The sequence below is a fragment of the Orbicella franksi genome, chromosome 4, assembly GCF_964199315.1.
Source record: "Orbicella franksi chromosome 4, jaOrbFran1.1, whole genome shotgun sequence".
NCBI classification, from domain to species: domain Eukaryota; kingdom Metazoa; phylum Cnidaria; class Anthozoa; order Scleractinia; family Merulinidae; genus Orbicella; species Orbicella franksi.
This window is the reverse complement of record NC_138148.1, coordinates 1,378,977-1,402,300: the sequence shown is the minus strand read 5'-3', so window position 1 is coordinate 1,402,300 and position 23,324 is coordinate 1,378,977. Positions and strand designations below refer to the sequence as shown.

Below are 23,324 nucleotides of genomic sequence, written 5' to 3'. Positions count from 1 at the left end.
CTCTGTCCGGTCTTACAACGGGAAAGTGTGGCAGGTATCATCTCCTTGCGGGTTTTTCTTCGGTCGAGTCGATCTTGCGAATGTAGCCCTTCTCCAAATATTGAGTGATGTTTTCTGAGTAGGCTGCTGCGATCTCTGGATTCTTCAGTAAACGTTTCTAAGTGTTGCACAATCTGCGTAGCGCCATGTCATAATTGTCTGGTAGGTCAGGAATGTTCTGCTTCCATGGAAGTGCCACTTGATATCTTCCATCCAAGTACTTGAGGGACTTTTCCACCTTCTCTAACGCACATTGCTCATCAGGATTCAGAACGGGTCGATCATGTAATGTGCTAGGATTTTCTATCTCCCAGAATTGTCGTAGTAAACTACTTATTTCGTCAGTGTCTGACTGTTCTCGCACAAAATAGGTGTGTGTGAAACTTGACTGATAGTCACCTCCTATGAGCCCACTAACCGTTCCTGTTCATGTCCATCCTAATGGCGTAAGTCTTGCTACTGGTTCCCCGGGCTGACCTCGAACATCCTTGAACGGGTAGTGTAGTTCAGCATGATCAACTCCAATTAACAAGTCCACCATTGGGCGGATGCTAGGATTTGGAAACTGTATCCCTCTCAAATGGGTGCACTTTGCCGCATACTTTTCCCAATCGATAACTTTCATGTTTCCTGTGACTCGTTCTGTTGTGAATGCACCTATGGTAGTCTTCATGCTTCCATCTAAACTCTCCAACTCGACCTCTACTGGCGTAGTCTCGAAGGTTTCAGTCTGTCCATTTAGAACATTCACAGTTACGCTTTGAGGATGTCCATGAAGTCCAAGCTCAGCGGCTACGTCAGCATTTAAATACGTTTTCGTTGAAGCTTCGTCCAACAACGCATTCACTTTAATTCTGCGATTACCGTTCTTCAGAAACACTGGTACCGTGCGTAGCGCCACAAATCTTGTTTGCGCACTTTGTGACGTCACTGTGGTGTGAGACCTCTCTGTTGCTTGCTCAACTGGATCCTGAGGAGGAGTAAGAGGAGGAGTACATCCACTGTAATTGTTTCGCTTTCCGCGACAGCCTGGGAACCACCTGAAGCTCCTTGTTCCACTTCACGACGATCATGAGAGTTCACCTGTTCACTTCGATCTGCCGGCGCAGAGTCTCTATGCAACAATCGGTTGTGAGTGTTCTTAAAATTATTTATCCCGCAAACTCTTGATCTAACGCACGTTCCTTCACTGTGATCTCCTCCTAAGCAACGATCGCGATAACACAGTTTAAGGTTCTTGGCGGCTTCCCATCTCTCTGGAAGATTCATAGTCTTGAACCTGTCACAGCGCCAAACTCCATGATGACCACTTCAAACTTTATACGGTCGAAATCCAACTCTTCTCTGATTCCCCGAAGAATTCTGCGTGTTACCGAAGAAGGTCACTCCACTGTCTCTCTTATGTCCTCTTTTACTCAAACCGTGAATTGCTTCCGATGCTACTGTCTGGAATTCTGCTTCCTGGATGATGAACTCTCTCAACGTTTCCACTGACTGCCAACGACCATTTTCATGAATCCACCGATGGTAATGCGCTAGCATTGCTTCTGTCAATTTCTTGCACAAACTGAGGTACAGTGATCCGCTTCCTAGTTCTTCATGCCGACCGGCCTTCTTCAGGTTTACTACAGTAACGCCTAACAAATCTGCAAGTCTCTCAAGGTCCCTTGCATTTCCAGGGCGAAGTGGCTTAAAGTTCTCCAGTTCTTCTAAACGCAAGGCAATCTGACGCCGTTTGCCGCCAAACTTTCGTTCCAATCTTTCCTTTGCCGTCTCATAAGCCGCTGCAGATTGTCCCAGAGGTTCAATGACCTTTAATGCTTCGCCAGATAAGTATTGACGCAACTGAAGCAATTTGTACTCTGGTGTAGCGGGCGCCTTGTCCACACATGCCATGAAAGCCGTTTTCCAACCATCGTACAATTTTTGATCACCACTGAATACGGGAATTCAAAAACGCTTAAGTTGATTCCACATATCCTTCCCAAGCGATGGCGTTGAACGACCTTCTGCCTAATTGTTCGCGGAAATTTTTCTTGTTTCCGGTCCTTTGAATTCCGACTCTTTCAAATCTTGAAGGTCCTCTTCATCAAATAAACGACTTCGATACTGACGACGTAATTCTTCTAAATCTTCTTTTTGACGAGCGATGTCTTTTTCTCGCTTAACTTGTTCCTCGAAAGCTTGTTTTTCCAGACTCTTTCGTACAACGCTTTCCTCGATTCGACGTCGACGAGTGTTTTCTGACGCGTCAGTAGCTATAGCCAAACTCGATAACTCATCCTTTCGATTGTCCAAATATTCCTTTGCCTTGTCATGAGCCTCCGAAAATTCTGCCTCTAATCTGTCCATTTCATCGGTGAGCTTTTTTCGTTTCTCTTTCTCTTTGGAGCTTAAATATTCTTGGGATAATTCTTCCATAGTTGACATAGTGCGTTCTTGCACTTCACAAAGCTTTTGAAAAACCGCCCTGACTTCCCGCCGACTCGGATAATCTTCTTCATCTAGTAGGCTCAACAAGTTGTTCTTGATCCTGGTGAAGGCCGATTTATCCTTCACCTTTTGCTGCTTTAAACTTTCGATGCGGTCTTCTTCTTCGTCCATTGCTTCGCCATGCTCGCCGTCCACTGACATGATTTGGAACCTCGCTCTGCTACCATCAAATGTTTACCAGATTAAACATTTATTCTGTGAAGTAAATATGAAATGATTCATATTTGAACTGCGGTGGTAGATGAAAGTAAAGAATGATACGTGTTCAACGCCTTAAGGGCTAAATGATCGGTTACCCTTCAGACCGCCGGTGTTCGAATCAGTGGTCGCAAGGAGCGAAGCGCTGAAAGCGTGGATCCTCGATTTATCTGGTGGAAAGCGTTATCCAGCCTTTGGACAACTGGGGACTGATACAAAATCGTTATCCCGTGGATAAGCGTGAAGAGAACGAAATACGCAATCCATTGGATCGATGGACGATTTAATCCTTTAAAACGGTAGCTGGAGGTTTCGCACCCACATCAACTCAACTAGCGATCAAGTGCTTAAAATTTATCCTTCTCTTACCGAGCAAACAAGACAACATTGTAGGCATAATGAAACAAAATCACAAAACACGTTTATTTCTTGTTCTTTAATCCATGGAAAGTAAAGGCGAACTCGAAATAAAAGTTTATAATGAGTTCAGGGGTGCGAGCTCGGTTTGTGCGAAACAAGTAGCATAGCTGTAATTGAACAACCTGTCTCGGCCTGTCTTTTGTCTCTTTTGTAGCAATGTGCGCACTGTTTCATGTGATTGTGATTTCAAAAGTACGTGGTAGCGAGGTTGCTTTTGAGGCAACCACGTTTCCAGGCTCTCTCTCCTCTGCCTCCCGAGAAAGACCCTAAATGCATGTTATATAATCGTTGTCGTTGGGATAAAGACCCTGGCTATAGATACATGCTATGTTATCCTTTGTGAACTTACGTTTGTTATTCCGACTCGCGCTTTGGGCATCGGAGAGCCTCGGGAAGGATCTGGAATATACCAGGGCTGTGTAATGCTGTAGTGAAAGTTTCAGTTCGAATTCGAGTTGTACAGTCCACAGAATCTGCATAATGTTCTCCTTAAGTACGTATGCAATATATATTGATAATAATAACATTTTAAAGCAACATCAAATCTTCCAAATTTCCTATATCCATAAATTTTACTAATCCTTTGACAACAACTTTTTATCCCCAAATATACCCAAAAATCACCCAAAAATTTACAATACAGCCCAAAACGTGGATATGTGGGATGAGCAGAGAGATTTTTGACTGCTTGAAACGTGAACGAGATATTTGCGTTAAAACCATAACGCAGCCAAAATACAACCTTCATGTTAACCCCCGCCTTAGTTTTGTTGAACACTTCTTGGTGTCACTCCTTGTAGGTCGACGCCTGAGGACATTTGGGCTCCGCGGGAGAATCGTCAAAACCCAATGAGAATTCCCAGCGATTTCGAAAGCGTCTTCTGATCAGTCCGTTTTCTTCCTTGGAGGTCTACTGAGAACAAGGATTTGTACGCTACTTCGCGACGCAGGTACCCTGGGTACCAGAGGTTTTTTCTCGCGCCTGGACTGCAAAACGGTCGTATTTTTTGCGAACGCGAGCGACGGTCGATATCCGAACGAAAGGTCTGTAGTACGCGAGGATCGCGCTTTCCGATAACGTCCGAAAACGAATGTTTTGCAGTGTAACTGTCAGGGCGCTTTAAAGTAATTCAATCGAAAAAAACACCTATCCCTCGAAAGAAGAAGCTAAAAGTTTAAAAGGTGGCGAATGGTCTTCAAAAACCACGGGTCTCGCAAAGTTTTCGTCTAATTTCACGGGTCTCGCAGTCTCGTTTCAGCGGTTATGCGCGTCTCGCAGTCTCGATATTTTGCACGCTAAGAAAGTCTCGTAGTAATATTTTGTTTGCTTTTTTTATAAATGACGTCTGAACCTCTGAACAGTTACTTAACGTCTCGAGCGAGCTTGTATTTAGTCTTGGTCTCGCAATTGAAGGAGTCAAAATGTCTCGGGCTCGCAAAGAAAAACGCTAGGCTCGCGTTCTTGCAAAGTCTTGCATTTAGCCTTCACCACCCCTAGATTATCTACGCACAAGGTGTCAAAATGGGCATGAAGTAAATAAATCTTGCGCGACATCATTTATCTAAGAGGAATGCTGCTTGCCAGCCATAAGCGATTCCGATGACGTCATTGCTTAAAAAAGTTGTCTAGTTGTTGTTCATCGTTGTACAATGATGGCAAATTGACAAACTATATTTTTTATAACTATCAAAAATACTCCGAGAGATTACTGTGCCCCAGTTATGTGATGAACGGTGATGAACAACCCCTGAACAACTTTGTCTCTTTCTGTAGCCTGCGAACAGGCTCCCGGTAAGCCCGAACGAAGCCCCTGTCCCCGTCTCGATCGCTTTGCTCTCAGAATTCATCTGTTTCGTGCTCGCCGGAATTTTTTTCCGTTCTTGTCGGGAGCCTGTTGGCAAGCTACTCTTTCTGCAAATATCGCACTGCGCGCACTGTTTTATGGGATTGTGATTTCAAAAGGTTCGTTGAGAACCACGGAACTCGTCGCGTTTGGTGATTAGAATCCAAACTAGGCTATGTAATCGGTCGGCATCAGACTAACTGCGGATCTTCTAGGTAAAAATATACGCCCATAGATTATTTCGCGGTGGAAATTTTCACAATGAAGTGGCAATGAGACGATGATGATTGGTAAGTGGCACATCTAATCATTTGAATGTTTTAGGCCCAGGGCAGTGCAAACGTCAAACTTATCATGAACTAAGATCAATCTGGACACTGAAATAGAGCCTGCACTGAGATTTTTGTCAAACTTTGCCCATTGATTGTTTATATTATACGAACTGAAATTTTGAAATAAGCACGAGGGGTTCCCATGTTCGTTTAAGAACAACAGCACCTTGTTCGTACCCAATAAATCCTGATAAGCACCGAAGGTTAAAGTCACGATCGATTGCGTGCTAAATTCACGTTTTAAAGGATTGATTCTTGTTCTACACTGAAAACTGGTCCCTATTTATTTTGTATAGATAAATTTATTACTCAATTGAAAACAACAGAAAAAAAAAATAGGTCACTGAACTCGTTTTCGAGAAAATGACGATTTACCTCCATGGCGAGGTACAGCCATAAAGAAAACGCCGCCATTTTTTCAAGACTGACAAGCGTGATTAGAAATGCCTTTGGTCGCGGTCGGTCGACAAAAAACGTGTGTCATGGTGGTGATTGTGGGTGAATAGAAGGTTCGCAGAAGCTTCTTCACAAAACCTTTTCTGGAAAGTACAGATATTCATTTTGCAAGGTACAGATTTCGTTTCGTTTCGTTTCGCAAAGTACCGTTTCGGAAAGTACAATAAGCCGGAGTGAACTTCATTCGCTCAGTTTAGTTCGACCCATGGGAAGTTCGACGTTTGACCTGGGCCTCAGCATACCGGATAGCTTTCGTTTTAATGGGAAGGATCTTAACGTTATGCCGATATTTCGCTTAACAGTAAGGGCCTGGTCGCACTAGCGCGATTTCAAATATTTCCAATTTTTGGCGAGGAAAAAAATTGGCAAAAATTTCGCAAGTTCCAAATTTTGGCAGTGGTCGCATTAGACCAACATATTGGAACCAAAACGTTCCTGATTGAAATATATGTCATAAGATCTATACTTCTCAATTAACTCTTCACAGATTTTTCTTTACGCTGCATGTTCTTGGCTCTCTGCTCTACAGCAGTTTGTGATTTTTGGCCCAGTAATTGGACGTGCATGTAGTTTTGCTGGGCTTGCGTTTGTGTTGTTGCTTGCGCCACTTGCGATCGAAGAAGATTATCTCGCTGAAGCCATTTCTTCAAATTGCTGCCAGTAATTAACTGGATCCAGGGTACGAGTCGTAAGAATTTGAATAAAAACGCCACTCATACTCCTCGTTTGCATTGAAATAATTGTAAAAAGTGTCAGATGGACCGGGCTAAAAAATGATTTTGTCCCGCCATCGCACACGCCAAACTGGACTAGCCGTCAAAGTTATTTTCTTGCCATAATTTTATCCAGACATGTTTTAAAAAATATGACAGTTAATTTGTATATGTAATAGGACTACATGCTGTCCAATTTGGAAATAATTGGATGAAAAAAATTCAGAGGACAGCCAAAATTGGACGAGGCCGCAGGCCACGTCCAAATTGGCTGTTGAATCCAATTATTTCCAAATTGGACAAGCATGTAGTCCTGTTACTTATTAATTATATAGCTTGTGAGGTATTACAGCTTTGCAAGGAAAACTACAGTAACTGTCTCTGAAGAAAAACAGACTGGCCCTCGATCCTCCGAAACTCGGGAAAGCTTCAAAAATATCCAGTGACCTTCGGAGGTCACCGGAGATTGTCACAAGTCTTCGGAAATCCTGGGAAGTGTTCGGGTGATCTTCGGAAATCTTCGGAAGTGTTAGGGCGATCTTTGGAAGTACTCAAGTGATCTTTGGAAATCTTTGGAGTTGTTCAGGTGATATTCGAAAATCTTCGGAAGTGTTCGAGTGATCTTCGGGAGTCTTTGGAATTGTTCGGGTGATCTTCGGAAATCTTAGGAAGTTTTCGGGGGATCTTTGGAAATCTTCGGGAGTGTTTGGGTGATCTTTGGAAATCTTTGGAAGGTTTCATGTGGCCTTCGATAATCTTCGGAAGGTTAATAGCTTAATTTCATTGAGACAAACTGTCCTATTTTTTTCCCAAATTGGACAGTTTCTGCGTTTTTACTCAAAGTCCTTATTGAAAACTGTCCAAATTAAATCCTAAATTGGACAGTTTTCAAAAATTAAAGGATAATAGCTGTGCTGACAATACTGGATTAACTGACTGCTATATAATTAGTTAAAAAAACAAAATTGTTTGCTCTGCCAAAATTTGTAAGCCTCTGAGGCAGCACTTCGGCTTCTTTAAAGGGTCGATCTGCACTAGCAGACAAAATTGAAATCGTCCGTGACAAAATCCAAGGATAAATTTTGTGGTGAGAATTTTTGTCTCGTATGTTGCATCCACATTGACTGTGGTGAAGGTCGTCAACTTCGTTCAAATCTAATTTTGCAACACGCGTGAGAAACACCCAGACGCCAAATTTATACCGTTAAAAGCTTTTTTGACAAATGAGGGACGAGATGGGCACAATTTTGCTTACCGGTATTTAAATGATTTTGTCCAGTTTTTACCCCAGACAAATTTTGTCAGTGGTGCGTTTGAAGATTTGTACGCCTTGGCCAAAATTTGTCAAGACGTGACAAACCATCCACACTTGTAGCGTATTGGTGATGACAGAAAATTTGTCTAAATAACAACTTTTTTGCTAGTGTGGATTGGTCCTTTGAAGAATGGCGAAATTTTGACAATCCACAAAAATTTGGTAGGTTTTTGAAACTTGGGGTCACACTTATTTTACGCTACTAATTGACAGATTTATTGCTCATACAAACAAAATTGATCCTAGTGCGACCCAGGCCTTATACAGTTCTGGGAACCCGTGTGTTTAAGAATAACTGTTCATGCTCAAATTAATCTTAAATCTGGGTCCAAGTCAATCTATTGTAGGTCATATTTGTAAAACATTAACAGATGATGCCATGTGACAAAACTATAGTTCACGAGGGTTTATTGTCCTATTAAGTCTCATATATTGTTAATTAGAAAACAGTCCTAAGAAAATACGTGCGCTGATTGGTTAAAAATCATGTTTCTATAACTCAATGGAAACACAGAACTAGCACAAGCTGTTGACGTAATGATGACTCGAGCAAAGAGAATTTTCACTTTGATAATCAAAGTTAACAAGCTGTTTTCCCTTTTTTCGTCGCGGTGTTTTCTATAAGAAATAGAAAACATGTTCTCCGTGTTTCTATTGAGTTGTAGAAACACTCATGCAAGATTGGGAGAACTCGAAAAAGCTGTGGAAACACTCGCCTGTGGCTCGTGTTCCCACAGCTTATCTCGATAGCTGGTGAAGTGAAAGAACAAAAGATTCAAAGCAGTCATCAGGGATTTTCCTTCTGTCCCATATGGTGTTGAGAGAAGATCCCTGACGATTGGAATCAGGGTATCATCATCAAGTTACCAATTAAAGGAGCTCTGTAATAAATGTGCATACCCTATCAATTCATTTGAATAGTGATAATTCATGCAAAAATAATCTTCAAGTTTTCAGCCTTGACAGAATTTCACAAAATACATGCAGGTTTTGGATTGCACTGCACTGAAGCTGCACTGAAGTGGTTGTCATGCTGCCAACCAATGAAACTCAATTTAGAACTGCCCAGTAAGTCTTGCGACAAGGCAGCCTACAGAAACCCAGGGGAGACTCCCACATAAAAAGGATGGAGGTGCCCATTGTACCTTTTAGGGGTTAAAAATGGGGTTTTGGCACCTCTCAGGAGGGTGTACATGTTCAACCTCAAAAGGTCCACAGTGGAAGCTTTTGCAGGGTATTAAGCCAAAAAATATGACAAGAGAGTACATGTGTGTGTTGTTTTAGAATTGGGGTGAAAATAATTTGAAGCCAAGCCCACAAAACAGGATCATTGTAATCCTCAGAAGTTCCTTTGAAAATTTCCAACAAGCATTTCCAGAAACACTTCTCAGGAAAGATCCATTGTTTATCTTTACTGAAAATATTACATCGGGAAAACTGAACTCTGCTGTGAAACATGTATTCATCAGCTTTTAGACTGAATCAGTGAAAAAGGGGAAAAGGTTGCAATAGTGGGAGAATATTTAAAAGGGCCTACTCGGCAAGCCAAGCCAAGTGCAGATATACAGTACATACATTAAAACTTCAGGCTTAATTCATCAGCCTGGTTGTTGTACAGTCGAACCTCGATTATCCATACCTCGATTATCCATACCTCGATTATCCACATTTCTTGATTATCCCGACTTTTTCTCTAGTCCCAATTTTGTCATGAATATTTATTAGTCATGATCAAGATCCGTAGCAATATTTTTTAAAAAACTATAGCATTGAAAAGTGCACTCAAGAGCGAGTTTGTTTTGCTTTTAAAGAGCAAAAGCAGTGCTCACACGGGTCATAACTAATGAAGAACACTCGAATTAGTTCTGATTGGCTAAGAGTTAAGTGGTTCAAGATGTAAAGTAGATCATATTGATTTCCAAGCGATTTGTAGAAGTCTTGTTTCACCATTAAATTTTGCTTTATTTTAACAATTTTGTTCTTCATTAATATTTACATTTTCGATTCTCTGGACCCTCAATTATCCAGACTATTTTCGTCTAGTCCCAATGACTCCGGATAATCTAGGTTCGACTGTACCAGCATTTTAGGGATCTGCTATTATAGACCACTTTCATCCCTGTTGGCATTTGTTTTTCCTCTAAATACCAGACTGATTCTATATCAGCATTGTAAAGACCAGTGTGTATTTTAGACCAGTTTGATCCCTGTTGGCATTTGTTTCTCTTCTAAATAGCAGACTGATTCTACAGCAGCATTGTAAAGACCAGTGTGTATTTTAGACCAGTTTGATCCCTGTTGGCATTCGTTTCTCTTCTAAATACCAGACTGATTCTATAGCAGCATTGTAAAGATCAGTGTGTATTTTAGACCAGTTTGATCGCTGTTGGTATTTGTTTCTCTTCTAAATACCAGACTGATTCTATAGGAGCATTGTAAAGACCAGTGTGTATTTTAGACCAGGTTGATCCCTGTTGGCATTTGTTTCTCTTCTAAATACCAGACTGATTCTACAGCAGCATTGTAAAGACCAGTGTGTATTTTAGAGCAGTTTGATCCCTGTTGGCATTTGTTTCTCTTCAAATACCAGACTGATTCTACAGCAACATTGTAAAGACCAGTGTGTATTTTAGACCAGTTTGATCCCGGTTGGTATTTGTTTTTCTTCTAAATAGCAGACTGATTCTACAGCAGCATTGTAAAGACCAGTGTGTATTTTAGACCAGTTTGACCCCTGTTGGTATTTGTTTCTCTTCTAAATAGCAGACTGATTCTATAGCAACATTGTAAAGACCAGTGTGTAGTTTAGACCAGTTTGATCCCGGTTTGTATTTGTTTTTCTTCTAAATACCAGACTGATTCTACAGCAGCATTGTAAAGACCAGTGTGTATTTTAGACCAGTTTGATCCCTGTTGGGATTTGTTTCTCTTCTAAATAGCAGACTGATTCTACAGCAGCATTGTAAAGACCAGTGTGTATTTTAGACCAGTTTGATCCCTGTTGGTATTTGTTTTAAACCAGACTGATTCTACAGCAGCATTGTAAAGACCAGTGTGTATTTTAGAGCAGTTTGATCCCTGTTGGGATTTGTTTCTCTTCTAAATACCAGACTGATTCTACAGCAGCATTGTAAAGACCAGTGTGTATTTTAGACCAGTTTGATCCCTGTTGCCATTTGTTTTTCTTCTAAATACCAGACTGATTCTATAGCAGCATTGTAAAGACCAGTGTGTATTTTAGACCAGTTTGATCCCTGTTGGTATTTGTTTTTTTTCTAAATACCAGACTGATTCTACAGCAGCATTGTAAACACCAGTGTGCATTTTAGACCAGTTTGATCCCTGTTGGCATTTGTTTCTCTTCTAAATACCAGACTGATTCTAGAGCAGCATTGTAAAGACCAGTGTGTATTTTAGACCAGTTTGACCCCTGTTGGTATTTGTTTCTCTTTTAAATAGCAGACTGATTCTATAGCAACATTGTAAAGACCAGTGTGTAGTTTAGACCAGTTTGATCCCGGTTTGTATTTGTTTTTCTTCTAAATACCAGACTGATTCTACAGCAGCATTGTAAAGACTAGTGTGTATTTTAGACCAGTTTGATCCCTGTTGGTATTTGTTTTCCTTCTAAATAGCAGACTGATTCTACAGCAGCATTGTAATGAGCAGTGTGTATTTTAGACCAGTTTGATCCCTGTTGGGATTTGTTTCTCTTCTAAATAGCAGACTGATTCTACAGCAGCATTGTAAAGACCAGTGTGTATTTTAGAGCAGTTTGATCCCTGTTGGTATTTGTTTTAAACCAGACTGATTCTACAGCAGCATTGTAAAGACCAGTGTGTATTTTAGAGCAGTTTGATCCCTGTTGGGATTTGTTTCTCTTCTAAATACCAGACTGATTCTACAGCAGCATTGTAAAGACCAGTGTGTATTTTAGACCAGTTTGATCCCTGTTGCCATTTGTTTTTCTTCTAAATACCAGACTGATTCTATAGCAGCATTGTAAAGACCAGTGTGTATTTTAGACCAGTTTGATCCCTGTTGGTATTTGTTTTTTTTCTAAATACCAGACTGATTCTACAGCAGCATTGTAAACACCAGTGTGCATTTTAGACCAGTTTGATCCCTGTTGGCATTTGTTTCTCTTCTAAATACCGGACTGATTCTACAGCAGCATTGTAAAGACCAGTGTGTATTTTTGACCAGTTTGATCCCTCTTGGTATTTGTTTTCCTTCTAAATAGCAGACTGATTCTACAGCAGCATTGTAACGAGCACTGTGTATTTTAGACCAGTTTGATCGCTGTTGGCATTTGTTTCTCTTCTAAATAGCAGACTGATTCTACAGCAGCATTGTAAAGACCAGTGTGTATTTTAGACCAGTTTGATCCCTGTTGGCATTTGTTTCTCTTGTAAATACCAGACTGATTCTATAGCAGCATTGTAAAGACCAGTGTGTATTTTAGAGCAGTTTGATCCCTGTTGGCATTTGTTTCTCTTGTAAATACCAGACTGATTCTATAGCAGCATTGTAAAGACCAGTGTGTATTTTAGACCAGTTTGATCCCTGGTAGCATTTGTTTCTCTTCTAAATACCAGACTGATTCTATAGCAGCATTGTAAAGACCAGTGTGTATTTTAGACCAGTTTGATCCCTGTTGGGATTTGTTTTTCTTCTAAATACCAGACTGATTCTACAGCAGCATTGTAAAGACCAGTATGTATTTTAGAGCAGTTTGATCCCTGTTGGCATTTGTTTCTCTTCTAAATACCAGACTGATTCTACAGCAGCATTGTAAAGACCAGTGTGTATTTTAGAGCAGTTTGATCCCTGTTGGTATTTGTTTTTCTTCTAAATACCAGACTGATTCTACAGCAGCATTGTAAAGACCAGTGTGTATTTTAGACCAGTTTGATCCCTGTTGGTATTTGTTTTTCTTCTTAAAACCAGACTGATTCTACAGTAGCATTGTAAAGACCAGTGTGTATTTTGGACCAGTTTGATCGCTGTTGGCATTTGTTTCTCTTGTAAATACCAGACTGATTCTATAGCAGCATTGTAAAGACCAGTGTGTATTTTAGACCAGTTTGATCCCTGTTGGCATTTGTTTGTCTTCTAAATACCAGACTGATTCTATAGCAGCATTGTAAAGATCAGTGTGTATTTTAGAGCAGTTTGATCCCTGTTGGTATTTGTTTTTTTTCTAAATACCAGACTGATTCTATAGCAGCATTGTAAAGACCAGTGTGTATTTTAGAGCAGTTTGATCCCTGTTGGTATTTGTTTTTTTTCTAAATACCAGACTGATTCTATAGCAGCAATGTAAAGACCAGTGTGTATTTTAGACCAGTTTGATCCCTGGTAGCATTTGTTTCTCTTGTAAATACCAGACTGATTCTATAGCAGCATTGTAAAGACCAGTGTGTATTTTAGACCAGTTTGATCCCTGTTGGCATTTGTTTGTCTTCTAAATAGCAGACTGATTCTACAGCAGCATTGTCAAGACCATTGTGTATTTTAGACCAGTTTGATCCCTGTTGGCATTTGTTTCTCTTGTAAATACCAGACTGATTCTATAGCAGCATTGTAAAGACCAGTGTGTATTTTAGACCGGTTTGATCCCTGTTGGCATTTGTTTCTCTTCTAAATACCAGACTGATTCTACAGCAGCATTGTAAGGACCATTGTGTATTTTAGACCAGTTTGATCTCTGTTGGCATTTCTTTCTCTTGTAAATACCAGACTGATTCTATAGCAGCATTGTAAAGACCAGTGTGTATTTTAGACCAGTTTGATCCCTGTTGGCATTTGTTTGTCTTCTAAATACCAGACTGATTCTACAGCAGCATTGTAAAGACCAGTGTGTATTTTAGACCAGTTTGATCCCTGTTGGCATTTGTTTTTCTTCTAAAAACCAGACTGATTCTACAGTAGCATTGTAAAGACCAGTGTGTATTTTAGAGCAGTTTGATCCCTGTTGGCATTTGTTTCTCTTCTAAATACCAGACTGATTCTATAGCAGCATTGTAAAGACCAGTGTGTATTTTAGACCAGTTTGATCCCTGTGTGCAATTGTTTCTCTTCTAAATACCAGAGTTATTCTACAGCAGCATTGTAAAGACCAGTGTGTATTTTAGACCAGTTTGATCCCTGTTGGTATTTGTTTTTCTTCTAAATACCAGACTGATTCTACAGCAGCATTGTAAAGACCAGTGTGTATTTTAGAGCAGTTTGATCCCTGTTGGCATTTGTTTCTCTTCTAAATAGCAGACTGATTCTACAGCAGCATTGTAAAGACCAGTGTGTATTTTAGACAAGTTTGATCTTTGTTGGTATTTTTTTTTCTTCTAAATACCAGACTGATTCTACAGCAGCATTGTAAAGACCAGTGTGTATTTTAGACCAGTTTGATCCCTGTGTGCAATTGTTTCTCTTCTAAATAGCAGACTGATTCTACAGCAGCATTGTAAAGACCAGTGTGTATTTAAGACCAGTTTGATCCCTGTTGGTATTTGTTTTTCGTCTAAATACCAGACTGATTCTACAGCAGCATTGTAAAGACCAGTGTGTATTTTAGACCAGTTTGATCCCTGTTGCCATTTGTTTTTCTTCTAAATACCAGACTGATTCTATAGCAGCATTGTAGAGACCAGTGTGTATTTGAGATCAGTTTAATCCCTGTTGGCATCTGTTTCTCTTCTAAATACCAGACTGAATCTATAGCAGCATTGTAAAGACCAGTGTGTATTTTAGACCAGTTTGATCCCTGTTGGTATCTGTTTTTCTTCTAAATACCAGACTGATTCTACAGCAGCATTGTAAAGACCAGTGTGTAGTTTAGACCAGTTTGATCCCTGTTGGCATTTGTTTCTCTTCTAAATACCGGACTGATTCTACAGCAGCATTGTAAAGACTAGTGTTTATTTTAGACCAGTTTGATCCCTGTTGGCATTTGTTTTTCTTCTAAATACCAGACTGATTCTACAGCAGCATTGTAAAGACCAGTGTGTATTTTAGATCAGTTTAATCCCTGTTGGCATTTGTTTCTCTTCTAAATGCCAAACTGATTCTATAGCAGCATTGTAAAGACCAGTGTGTATTTTAGACCAGTTTGATCCTGGTTGGTATCTGTTTTTCTTCTAAATACCAGACTGATTCTACAGCAGCATTGTAAAGACCAGTGTGTATTTTAGACCAGTTTGATCCCTGTGTGCAATTGTTTCTCTTCTAAATACCAGACTCATTCTATAGCAGCATTGTAAAGACCAGTGTGTATTTTAGACCAGTTTGATCCCTGTTGGTATTTGTTTTTCTTCTAAATACCAGACTGATTCTACAGGAGCATTGTAAAGACCAGTGTGTATTTTAGAGCAGTTTGATCCCTGTTGGCATTTGTTTCTCTTCTAAATAGCAGACTGATTCTACAGCAGCATTGTAAAGACCAGTGTGTATTTTAGACAAGTTTGATCTTTGTTGGTATTTGTTTTTCTTCTAAATACCAGACTGATTCTACAGCAGCATTGTAAAGACCAGTGTGTATTTTAGATCAGTTTAATCCCTGTTGGCATCTGTTTCTCTTCTAAATGCCAAACTGATTCTATAGCAGCATTGTAAAGACCAGTGTGTATTTTAGACCAGTTTGATCCCTGTGTGCAATTGTTTCTCTTCTAAATACCAGACTGATTCTACAGCAGCATTGTAAAGACCAGTGTGTATTTTAGACAAGTTTGATCTTTGTTGGTATTTTTTTTTCTTCTAAATACCAGACTGATTCTACAGCAGCATTGTAAAGACCAGTGTGTATTTTAGATCAGTTTAATCCCTGTTGGCATCTGTTTCTCTTCTAAATGCCAAACTGATTCTATAGCAGCATTGTAAAGACCAGTGTGTATTTTAGACCAGTTTGATCCTGGTTGGTATCTGTTTTTCTTCTAAATACCAGACTGATTCTACAGCAGCATTGTAAAGACCAGTGTGTATTTTAGACCAGTTTGATCCCTGTGTGCAATTGTTTCTCTTCTAAATACCAGACTCATTCTATAGCAGCATTGTAAAGACCAGTGTGTATTTTAGACCAGTTTGATCCCTGTTGGTATTTGTTTTTCTTCTAAATACCAGACTGATTGTACAGGAGCATTGTAAAGACCAGTGTGTATTTTAGAGCAGTTTGATCCCTGTTGGCATTTGTTTCTCTTCTAAATAGCAGACTGATTCTACAGCAGCATTGTAAAGACCAGTGTGTATTTTAGACCAGTTTGATCCCTGTGTGCAATTGTTTCTCTTCTAAATACCAGACTCATTCTATAGCAGCATTGTAAAGACCAGTGTGTATTTTAGACCAGTTTGATCCCTGTTGGTATTTGTTTTTCTTCTAAATACCAGACTGATTGTACAGGAGCATTGTAAAGACCAGTGTGTATTTTAGAGCAGTTTGATCCCTGTTGGCATTTGTTTCTCTTCTAAATAGCAGACTGATTCTATAGCAGCATTGTAAAGACCAGTGTGTATTTTAGACCATTTTGATCCCTGTTGGTATTTTTTTTTCTTCTAAATACCAGACTGATTCTACAGCAGCATTGTAAAGACCAGTGTGTATGTTAGACCAGTTTGATCGCTGTTGGCATTTGTTTCTCTTCTAAATAGCAGACTGATTCTACAGCAGCATTGTAAAGACCAGTGTGTATTTTATACCAGTTTGATCCCTGTTGGTATTTGTTTTTCTTCTAAATACCAGACTGATTCTACAGCAGCATTGCAAAGACCAGTGTGTATTTTAGACCAGTTTGATCCCTGTTGGCATTTGTTTTTCTTCTAAATACCAGACTGATTCTACAGCAGCATTGTAAAGACCAGTGTGTATTTTAGACCAGTTTGATCCCTGTTGGCATTTGTTTGTCTTCTAAATACCAGACTGATTCTACAGCAGCATTGTAAAGACCAGTGTGTATTTTAGATCAGTTTAATCCCTGTTGGCATCTGTTTCTCTTCTAAATACCAAACTGATTCTATAGCAGCATTGTAAAGACCAGTGTGTATTTTAGACCAGTTTGATCCTGGTTGGTATCTGTTTTTCTTCTAAATACCAGACTGATTCTACAGCAGCATTGTAAAGACCAGTGTGTATTTTAGAGCAGTTTGATCCCTGTTGGTATTTGTTTTTCTTCTTAATACCAGACTGATTTTACAGCAGCATTGTAAAGACCAGTGTGTATTTTAGAGCAGTTTGATCCCTCTTGGGATTTGTTTTTCTTCTAAATACCAGACTGATTCTACAGCAGCATTGTAAAGACCAGTGTGTATTTTAGACCAGTTTGATCCCCGTTGGTATTTGTTTTTCTTCTAAATACCAGACTGATTCTAGAGCAGCATTGTAAAGACCAGTGTGTATTTTAGAGCAGTTTGATCCCTGTTGGCATTTGTTTTTCTTCTAAATACCAGACTGATTCTATAGCAGCATTGTAAAGACCAGTGTGTATTTTAGAGCAGTTTGATCCCTGTTGGGATTTGTTTTTCTTCTAAATACCAGACTGATTCTACAGCAGCATTGTAAAGACCAGTGTGTATTTTAGACCAGTTTGATCCCCGTTGGTATTTGTTTTTCTTCTAAATACCAGACTGATTCTAGAGCAGCATTGTAAAGACCAGTGTGTATTTTAGACCAGTTTGATCCCTGTTGGCATTTGTTTTTCTTCTAAATACCAGACTGATTCTATAGCAGCATTGTAAAGACCAGTGTGTATTTTAGAGCAGTTTGATCCCTGTTGGTATTTGTTTTTCTTCTAAATACCAGACTGATTCTATAGCAGCATTGTAAAGACCATTGTGTATTTTAGACCAGTTTGATCCCTGTTGGCATTTGTTTCTCTTCTAAATACCAGACTGATTCTACAGCAGCATTGTAAAGACCAGTGTGTAGTTTAGACCAGTTTGATCCCTGTTGGCATTTGTTTCTCTTCTAAATACCAGACTGATTCTACAGCAGCATTGTAAAGACCATTGTGTATTTTAGACCAGTTTGATCCCTGTTGGTATTTGTTTTTCTTCTAAATACCAGAATGATTCTACAGCAGCATTGTAAAGACCAGTGTGTATTTTAGACCAGTTTGATCCCTGTTGGCATTTGTTTCTCTTCTAAATACCAGACTGATTCTATAGCAGCATTGTAAAGACCAGTGTGTATTTTAGAGCAGTTTGATCCCTGTTGGTATTTGTTTTCCTTCTAAATACCAGACTGATTCTACAGCAGCATTGTAAAGACCAGTGTGTATTTTAGACCAGTTTGATCCCTGTTGGCATTTGTTTCTCTTCTAAATACCAGACTGATTCTACAGTAACATTTTAAAGACCAGTGTGTATTTTAGACCAGTTTGATCGCTGTTGGTATTTGTTTTTCTTCTAAATACCAGACTGATTCTATAGCAGCATTGTAAAGACCAGTGTGTATTTTAGAGCATTTTGATCCCTATTGGTATTTGTTTTTAGTGCAGAGTGCACTTGCCACTATTGGGGTGGTTTAAGAGGATGCTGTTCACTAAGGCAGTCACATGATAGTGCTGTAAAGCCATTTAATGCACTAATGCCATAAGGTGTTAACTTTAATGTTTGTTTAATTTAATAATTAATCAATTAATTTAAATTAATCAATTAGTTTTGTAGGAAGGGAGCCCAGGTGGGGTAGGTACTCGAGTGCACTACGGAAAACGTGTAATACTTGCACTGGTTTCTTGAAAACATGACAAAGCGATATTATGTTTTCGCAAATCTCTCTCTATCCTTGTGGTGCTATTCTTTTAAGAACAGAAGCAATAGACCATGTTGCTGCCATCCAAAGGCCACGCCACTGAGCAGACAACTGTAAAATGGTCTATTTGGTTGAAACGCATGTGCAGACAATTTAGCCTTCGGTGTCAGCCACTAGTCCAGTTCTGGTCCTCTCTCTGTCACGCAAGTCTACCGTAGTGTTGCTGGGCCAGAACTGGATTATTGACCGGGGATATTAGCTGTATTTCAGGTAATGTTAGTTCTCCCTTTTTTAGTGCAAAGAATGCACTGTGACTGCGTATCTTCTGGAATCACCTCTAGCTCGATTCAAGAAATTTCGTCTGCTGTTTTGTAACTAGTGTGTGTTTGCCAGGGTTCAAATAAAGAACAAAGGGGTTAATTGTAAGGTATTTTTGGATCTTGAAAGAAACTACAAACGTGCAACATACACAATGCTAAGGTTATGTGTTACCAAGTGTTTATCCGCTTGTCTTCTGAAAAGGGGAAAAGGCCTAGTTGACTGTACTGCCAAGGGAGAGAATGCCGTGGGTGAGGACCTTTGTGATTACTGTATCAGAGCCGTAAATTGCACTCAGCACTATCTGAGATTGACTCACCAGTTCTTGTAAATACCAGACTGATTCTATTCCAGCATTGTAAGGATCAGTGTCCATTTGAGACCAGTTTGATCCCTGTTGGTATTTGTGTTTTTCTTCTAAATACCAGACTGATTCTACATGACATTGTATACCAGCATTGTAAGGACAAGTGTGTATTTTAGACCAGTTTGATCCTTGTTAGCATTTGTGTTTTACTCCTGAATACCAAGTTGATTTAAATTTATACCAGCTTTGGAAGAACCTGTGTATTTTAGACCAGTTTGATCTCTGTTGCAGGGGCAGATCCAGGATTTTTCTGAGGAGGGGTGCACCACTAAAGAATGGCACAACTGATTGGTGAGATAAACAAATTTTAAAAGCAAATGTGTTTTACTTCTGAATACCAGACTGATTCTATACCAGCACTGTAAGGACCAGTGTGTATCTTAGACCAGTTTGATCCCTGTTGGTATTTGTTTATCTTCTAAACACCAGACTGATTCTATATCAGCATTGTAAAGACCAGTGTGTATTTTAGACCAGTTTGATCCCTGTTGGCATTTGTTTCTCTTCTAAATACCAGACTGATTCTACAGCAGCATTGTAAAGACCAGTGTGTATTTTAGACCAGTTTGATCCCTGTTGGCATTTGTTTATCTTCTAAGCACCAGACTGATTCTATAGCAGCATTGTAAGGACAAGTGAAGAAGCTAGTCATAAAAGGGGATAAGTGACGATTTTGGTTGCTTTTCTTTTTTTTTTTTTGCTCCAAATTAGCTGAATTTTTACATGTGGTCTTCAATGTAATAGAAAAACATGGTCCTGTTATTTTGCCGCTGGTTCTTGCTTCACTTTATAAAGACGCCGCTAGGAAAACCGAGTGGTTTTTTTGCATACGCAATATCCAGAAAACGAAGCAAAGTTTAGTGGAAAAACTATGGGACATTGTTAAACATACCTAAACAAAACTGCATGTGAAATTTGGACAAAGTTCACTTTTGACAAAAATACCTAACGTCCTTTTTCAGCTGAGCCCTTCAGATAAACGAAGGCAGGGCCTTTGTTATGATAAACCGAGCTGACCTTTGTTATATTAAACCAAAGCGAGCCTTTGTTATTAGTCAGAGTCTCACCTCGGTTTATTATAACAAAGGATTCATAACAAAGGATCGGCTTGGTTTATTATAACAAAGCCCGGTTTCGTTTCTGAGAAGGGCTCAGTGGAAAATGGGCATTAGGTATTTTGCTCAAAAGTGAACTTTGTCAAAAAAGCTTCAAATTTCGCATGCGTTTTTTTTAGGTGTCTTAAACAATGTTTTGTATGTGTTTTTGCTGAGGTTTGCATTGTTTGTGAGACATAACGCATGCAAAAAACTTGTATTTGTTGTCACGTCAGCGCCTGACCGCAAAGATGTTCATTTCACTTAAAATACAGCAAAATGTTGATTTTTCTCGCAAGGCGTTACCTTAAAAATGTATTAATTTCAGCTTAGAAACAGTTAAAAGTTTGATTGGACGTTAACGCATGATGGCAAGGATGTTGATTTCACTTAGAAACCAGCAAAATGTCAATTTCACGCAGCGCATAAGCTTAATGACGTTGATTTCAGGTCTAAATAGGTTAAAATGTTGATTTGACGCTAGCGCGTGATGGCAAGGATGTTAATTTCACTTAGAAACCAGCAAAATGGTAATTTCACCCAACGTATAAGTTCAATGATGTTGATTTCAGGTCTAAATAGGTTGAAATGTTGATTTGACGTTAACGTGTGACGGCAAGGATGTTGATTTCACTTAGAAACCAGCAAAATGTCAATTTCATGCAGCACATAAGCTCAATGATGTTGAGTTCAGGTCTAAATAGGCTAAAATGTTGATTTCACATTAAAGCTTGACCGCAAGGATGTTAATTTCACTTAGAAAACAGCAAAATGGTAATTTCACGTGACATATAAGCTCAATGATGTTGATTTCAGGTCTAAATAGGTTAAAATGTTGATTTCACGTTAACACTTGACCACGAGGATGTTAATTTCACTTAGAAAACAGCAAGATGGTAATTTCACGCAAGGTATAAGCTCAATGATGTTGATTTCACGTCTAAATAGGTTAAATTGTTGATTTGACGTTAACGCATGACAGCAAGGATGTTGATTTCACTTAGAAACCAGCAAAATGTCAATTTCATGCAGTGCATAAGCTCAATGATGTTGAGTTCAGGTCTAAATAGGCTAAAATGTTGATTTCACATTAAAGCATGACCGCAAGGATGTTAATTTTACTTAGAAAACAGCAAAATGGTAATTTCACGCAATGTATAAACTCAGTGATGTTGATTTCAGGTCTAAAATAGGTTAAAATGTTGATTTCACGTTAACACTTGGCCGTGAGGATGTTAATTTCACTTAGAAAACAGCAAGATGGTAATTTCACGCAAGGTATAAGCTCAATGATGTTGATTTCAGGTCTAAATAGGTTAAAATGTTGATTTGACGTTAACGTGTGACGGCAAGGATGTTGGTTTCACTTAGAAACAGGGTCCGAAATTGCACTTTCCTGGTCGCCAATGCGACTAAAAATTTTGCACTGGCGACCAGAATTTCACAGCTGGTCGCCAGCGGGCGATTAACTATTTCAAGCCACGATAATTACACAAACTTTGATTTTCAGCCAAATTGATTAAAATAAAATTCAAAGCCGCCTGCCAATTGGTCACTTACTTTTTACCTTTCCGCTGCTTTTGAAGTATAAAACCGATTTTCGTGTTGTTATAAATCTACCACAACGTTTCAAAGCTATGATCATTGCGAAGCTTCGCCGCCATGTTTTTCCAGCAGTTTCCCATAACATACGTATTGCGGGCGCAGAAGGCCACATGCATTCTTTCGCCATGAACATTTACTCTGACGATGTGGTGTCCAAAGATGTCCTGAACTCTTTCCGTAATTTATTAAAAAGTGGAGACAGAACATCCGCGAAGAAATTAGTGAAAGATTTCGATATTCAACATCGCGATCCATCGATCGTCTTGACAGAACGCAAAAGGAAAGATCGTTTTTTTTTTTTTTTTTTTTTTTTTTTTTTTTTTTTTCGAAGATCGTTTTGCACATAGAGCAAAGAACCAAACGGCAGTTTTCAGTTGGGTACATAATTTTCTTCTCCAATAGGTAGAGACAAGAGAAGGTATAAAATTGACTTGAAACATTTGGCAGTCGCACGAAACTGCGTATATGGCCGGCATTCGATTCGTTCGTCGTGGGTTTTCAGTGGTAGGTGTATAAATAATCAGCGTGTTTGTATTTAATCTTATCGTTAGCGGAAAAATCGCCATCATTGCGGCCCCAAACACGTTCTCTTCGTTACGATTCTTAACAGAAAAATTGGCGAGCAGAATTTTCCATCTGGCGACCAAAAATTTTGGTTTGTGTTTTGCTGCAAAGGAAAAATTCTGGTGACACTTTTTGGTGACCACATTTTTCCATATGGTGACTGAAAAAAAATTTCAGTCGCCAGTTGGCGCCTGCCTCAAAAAGTTAATTTCGGACGCTGAGAAAACAGCAAAATATAAGCTCAAAAATGTCGATTTCAGGTCCAAAAAGGTGTAAATAAAAATAAAATAAAACAAAAAGACATTTCAATAAGCACTTTTCCAAATATGGCAACATTTTAAATGGCTAAAAATCACAAGATAAATACATAGTTTTTGACAAACGCGATCATAGCTTTATGTCAGGCACAGCCATAACTTTGAAGTTCAAAATGCGCTGGTACTTCTTATGCCTGGTGAGGATAACAACTTTGGTGGCTGTTTAGTTTTGGATTTAAGAATTTGATGACTTCACATGAAAACGTTCTATAAATAGGTTTGACAGATTAACAGATTAACCCTTCTGCACAACGTACAGGTCTCCATACATCTGCATGTCCGCTGATCCCAGAAGCTCAAAACACTACAAATCATGCCGATTTGAAATAAAATCAATGCAAACTGGATCACAGATCTGTTACAATCGATCACTACTTGTTGGCCATTTATTGGTGATTACCTCCATAATGTTCTTTTAGGAATTCATTCAGCAATGTGTGCAAACTGTGTGCAAGAAGCCTGCCTAGAAGAATTGACAATTTAGATGAGACCATCAGTGAAAGCGACA

At 39.2% G+C, this 23,324-nt stretch overlaps 1 protein-coding gene and 1 pseudogene across 2 annotated transcripts in view; both read right to left on the bottom strand.

Moving 5' to 3' along the window:
• The window catches only part of LOC145486104 (uncharacterized), an 894-nt pseudogene extending 391 nt beyond the window's left edge, over nucleotides 1-503 (bottom strand).
• Nucleotides 1-23,324, bottom strand: part of LOC145485793 (von Willebrand factor A domain-containing protein 5A-like) — a 136,443-nt gene that overhangs the window by 65,965 nt on the left and 47,154 nt on the right. The window lies entirely within an intron of this gene.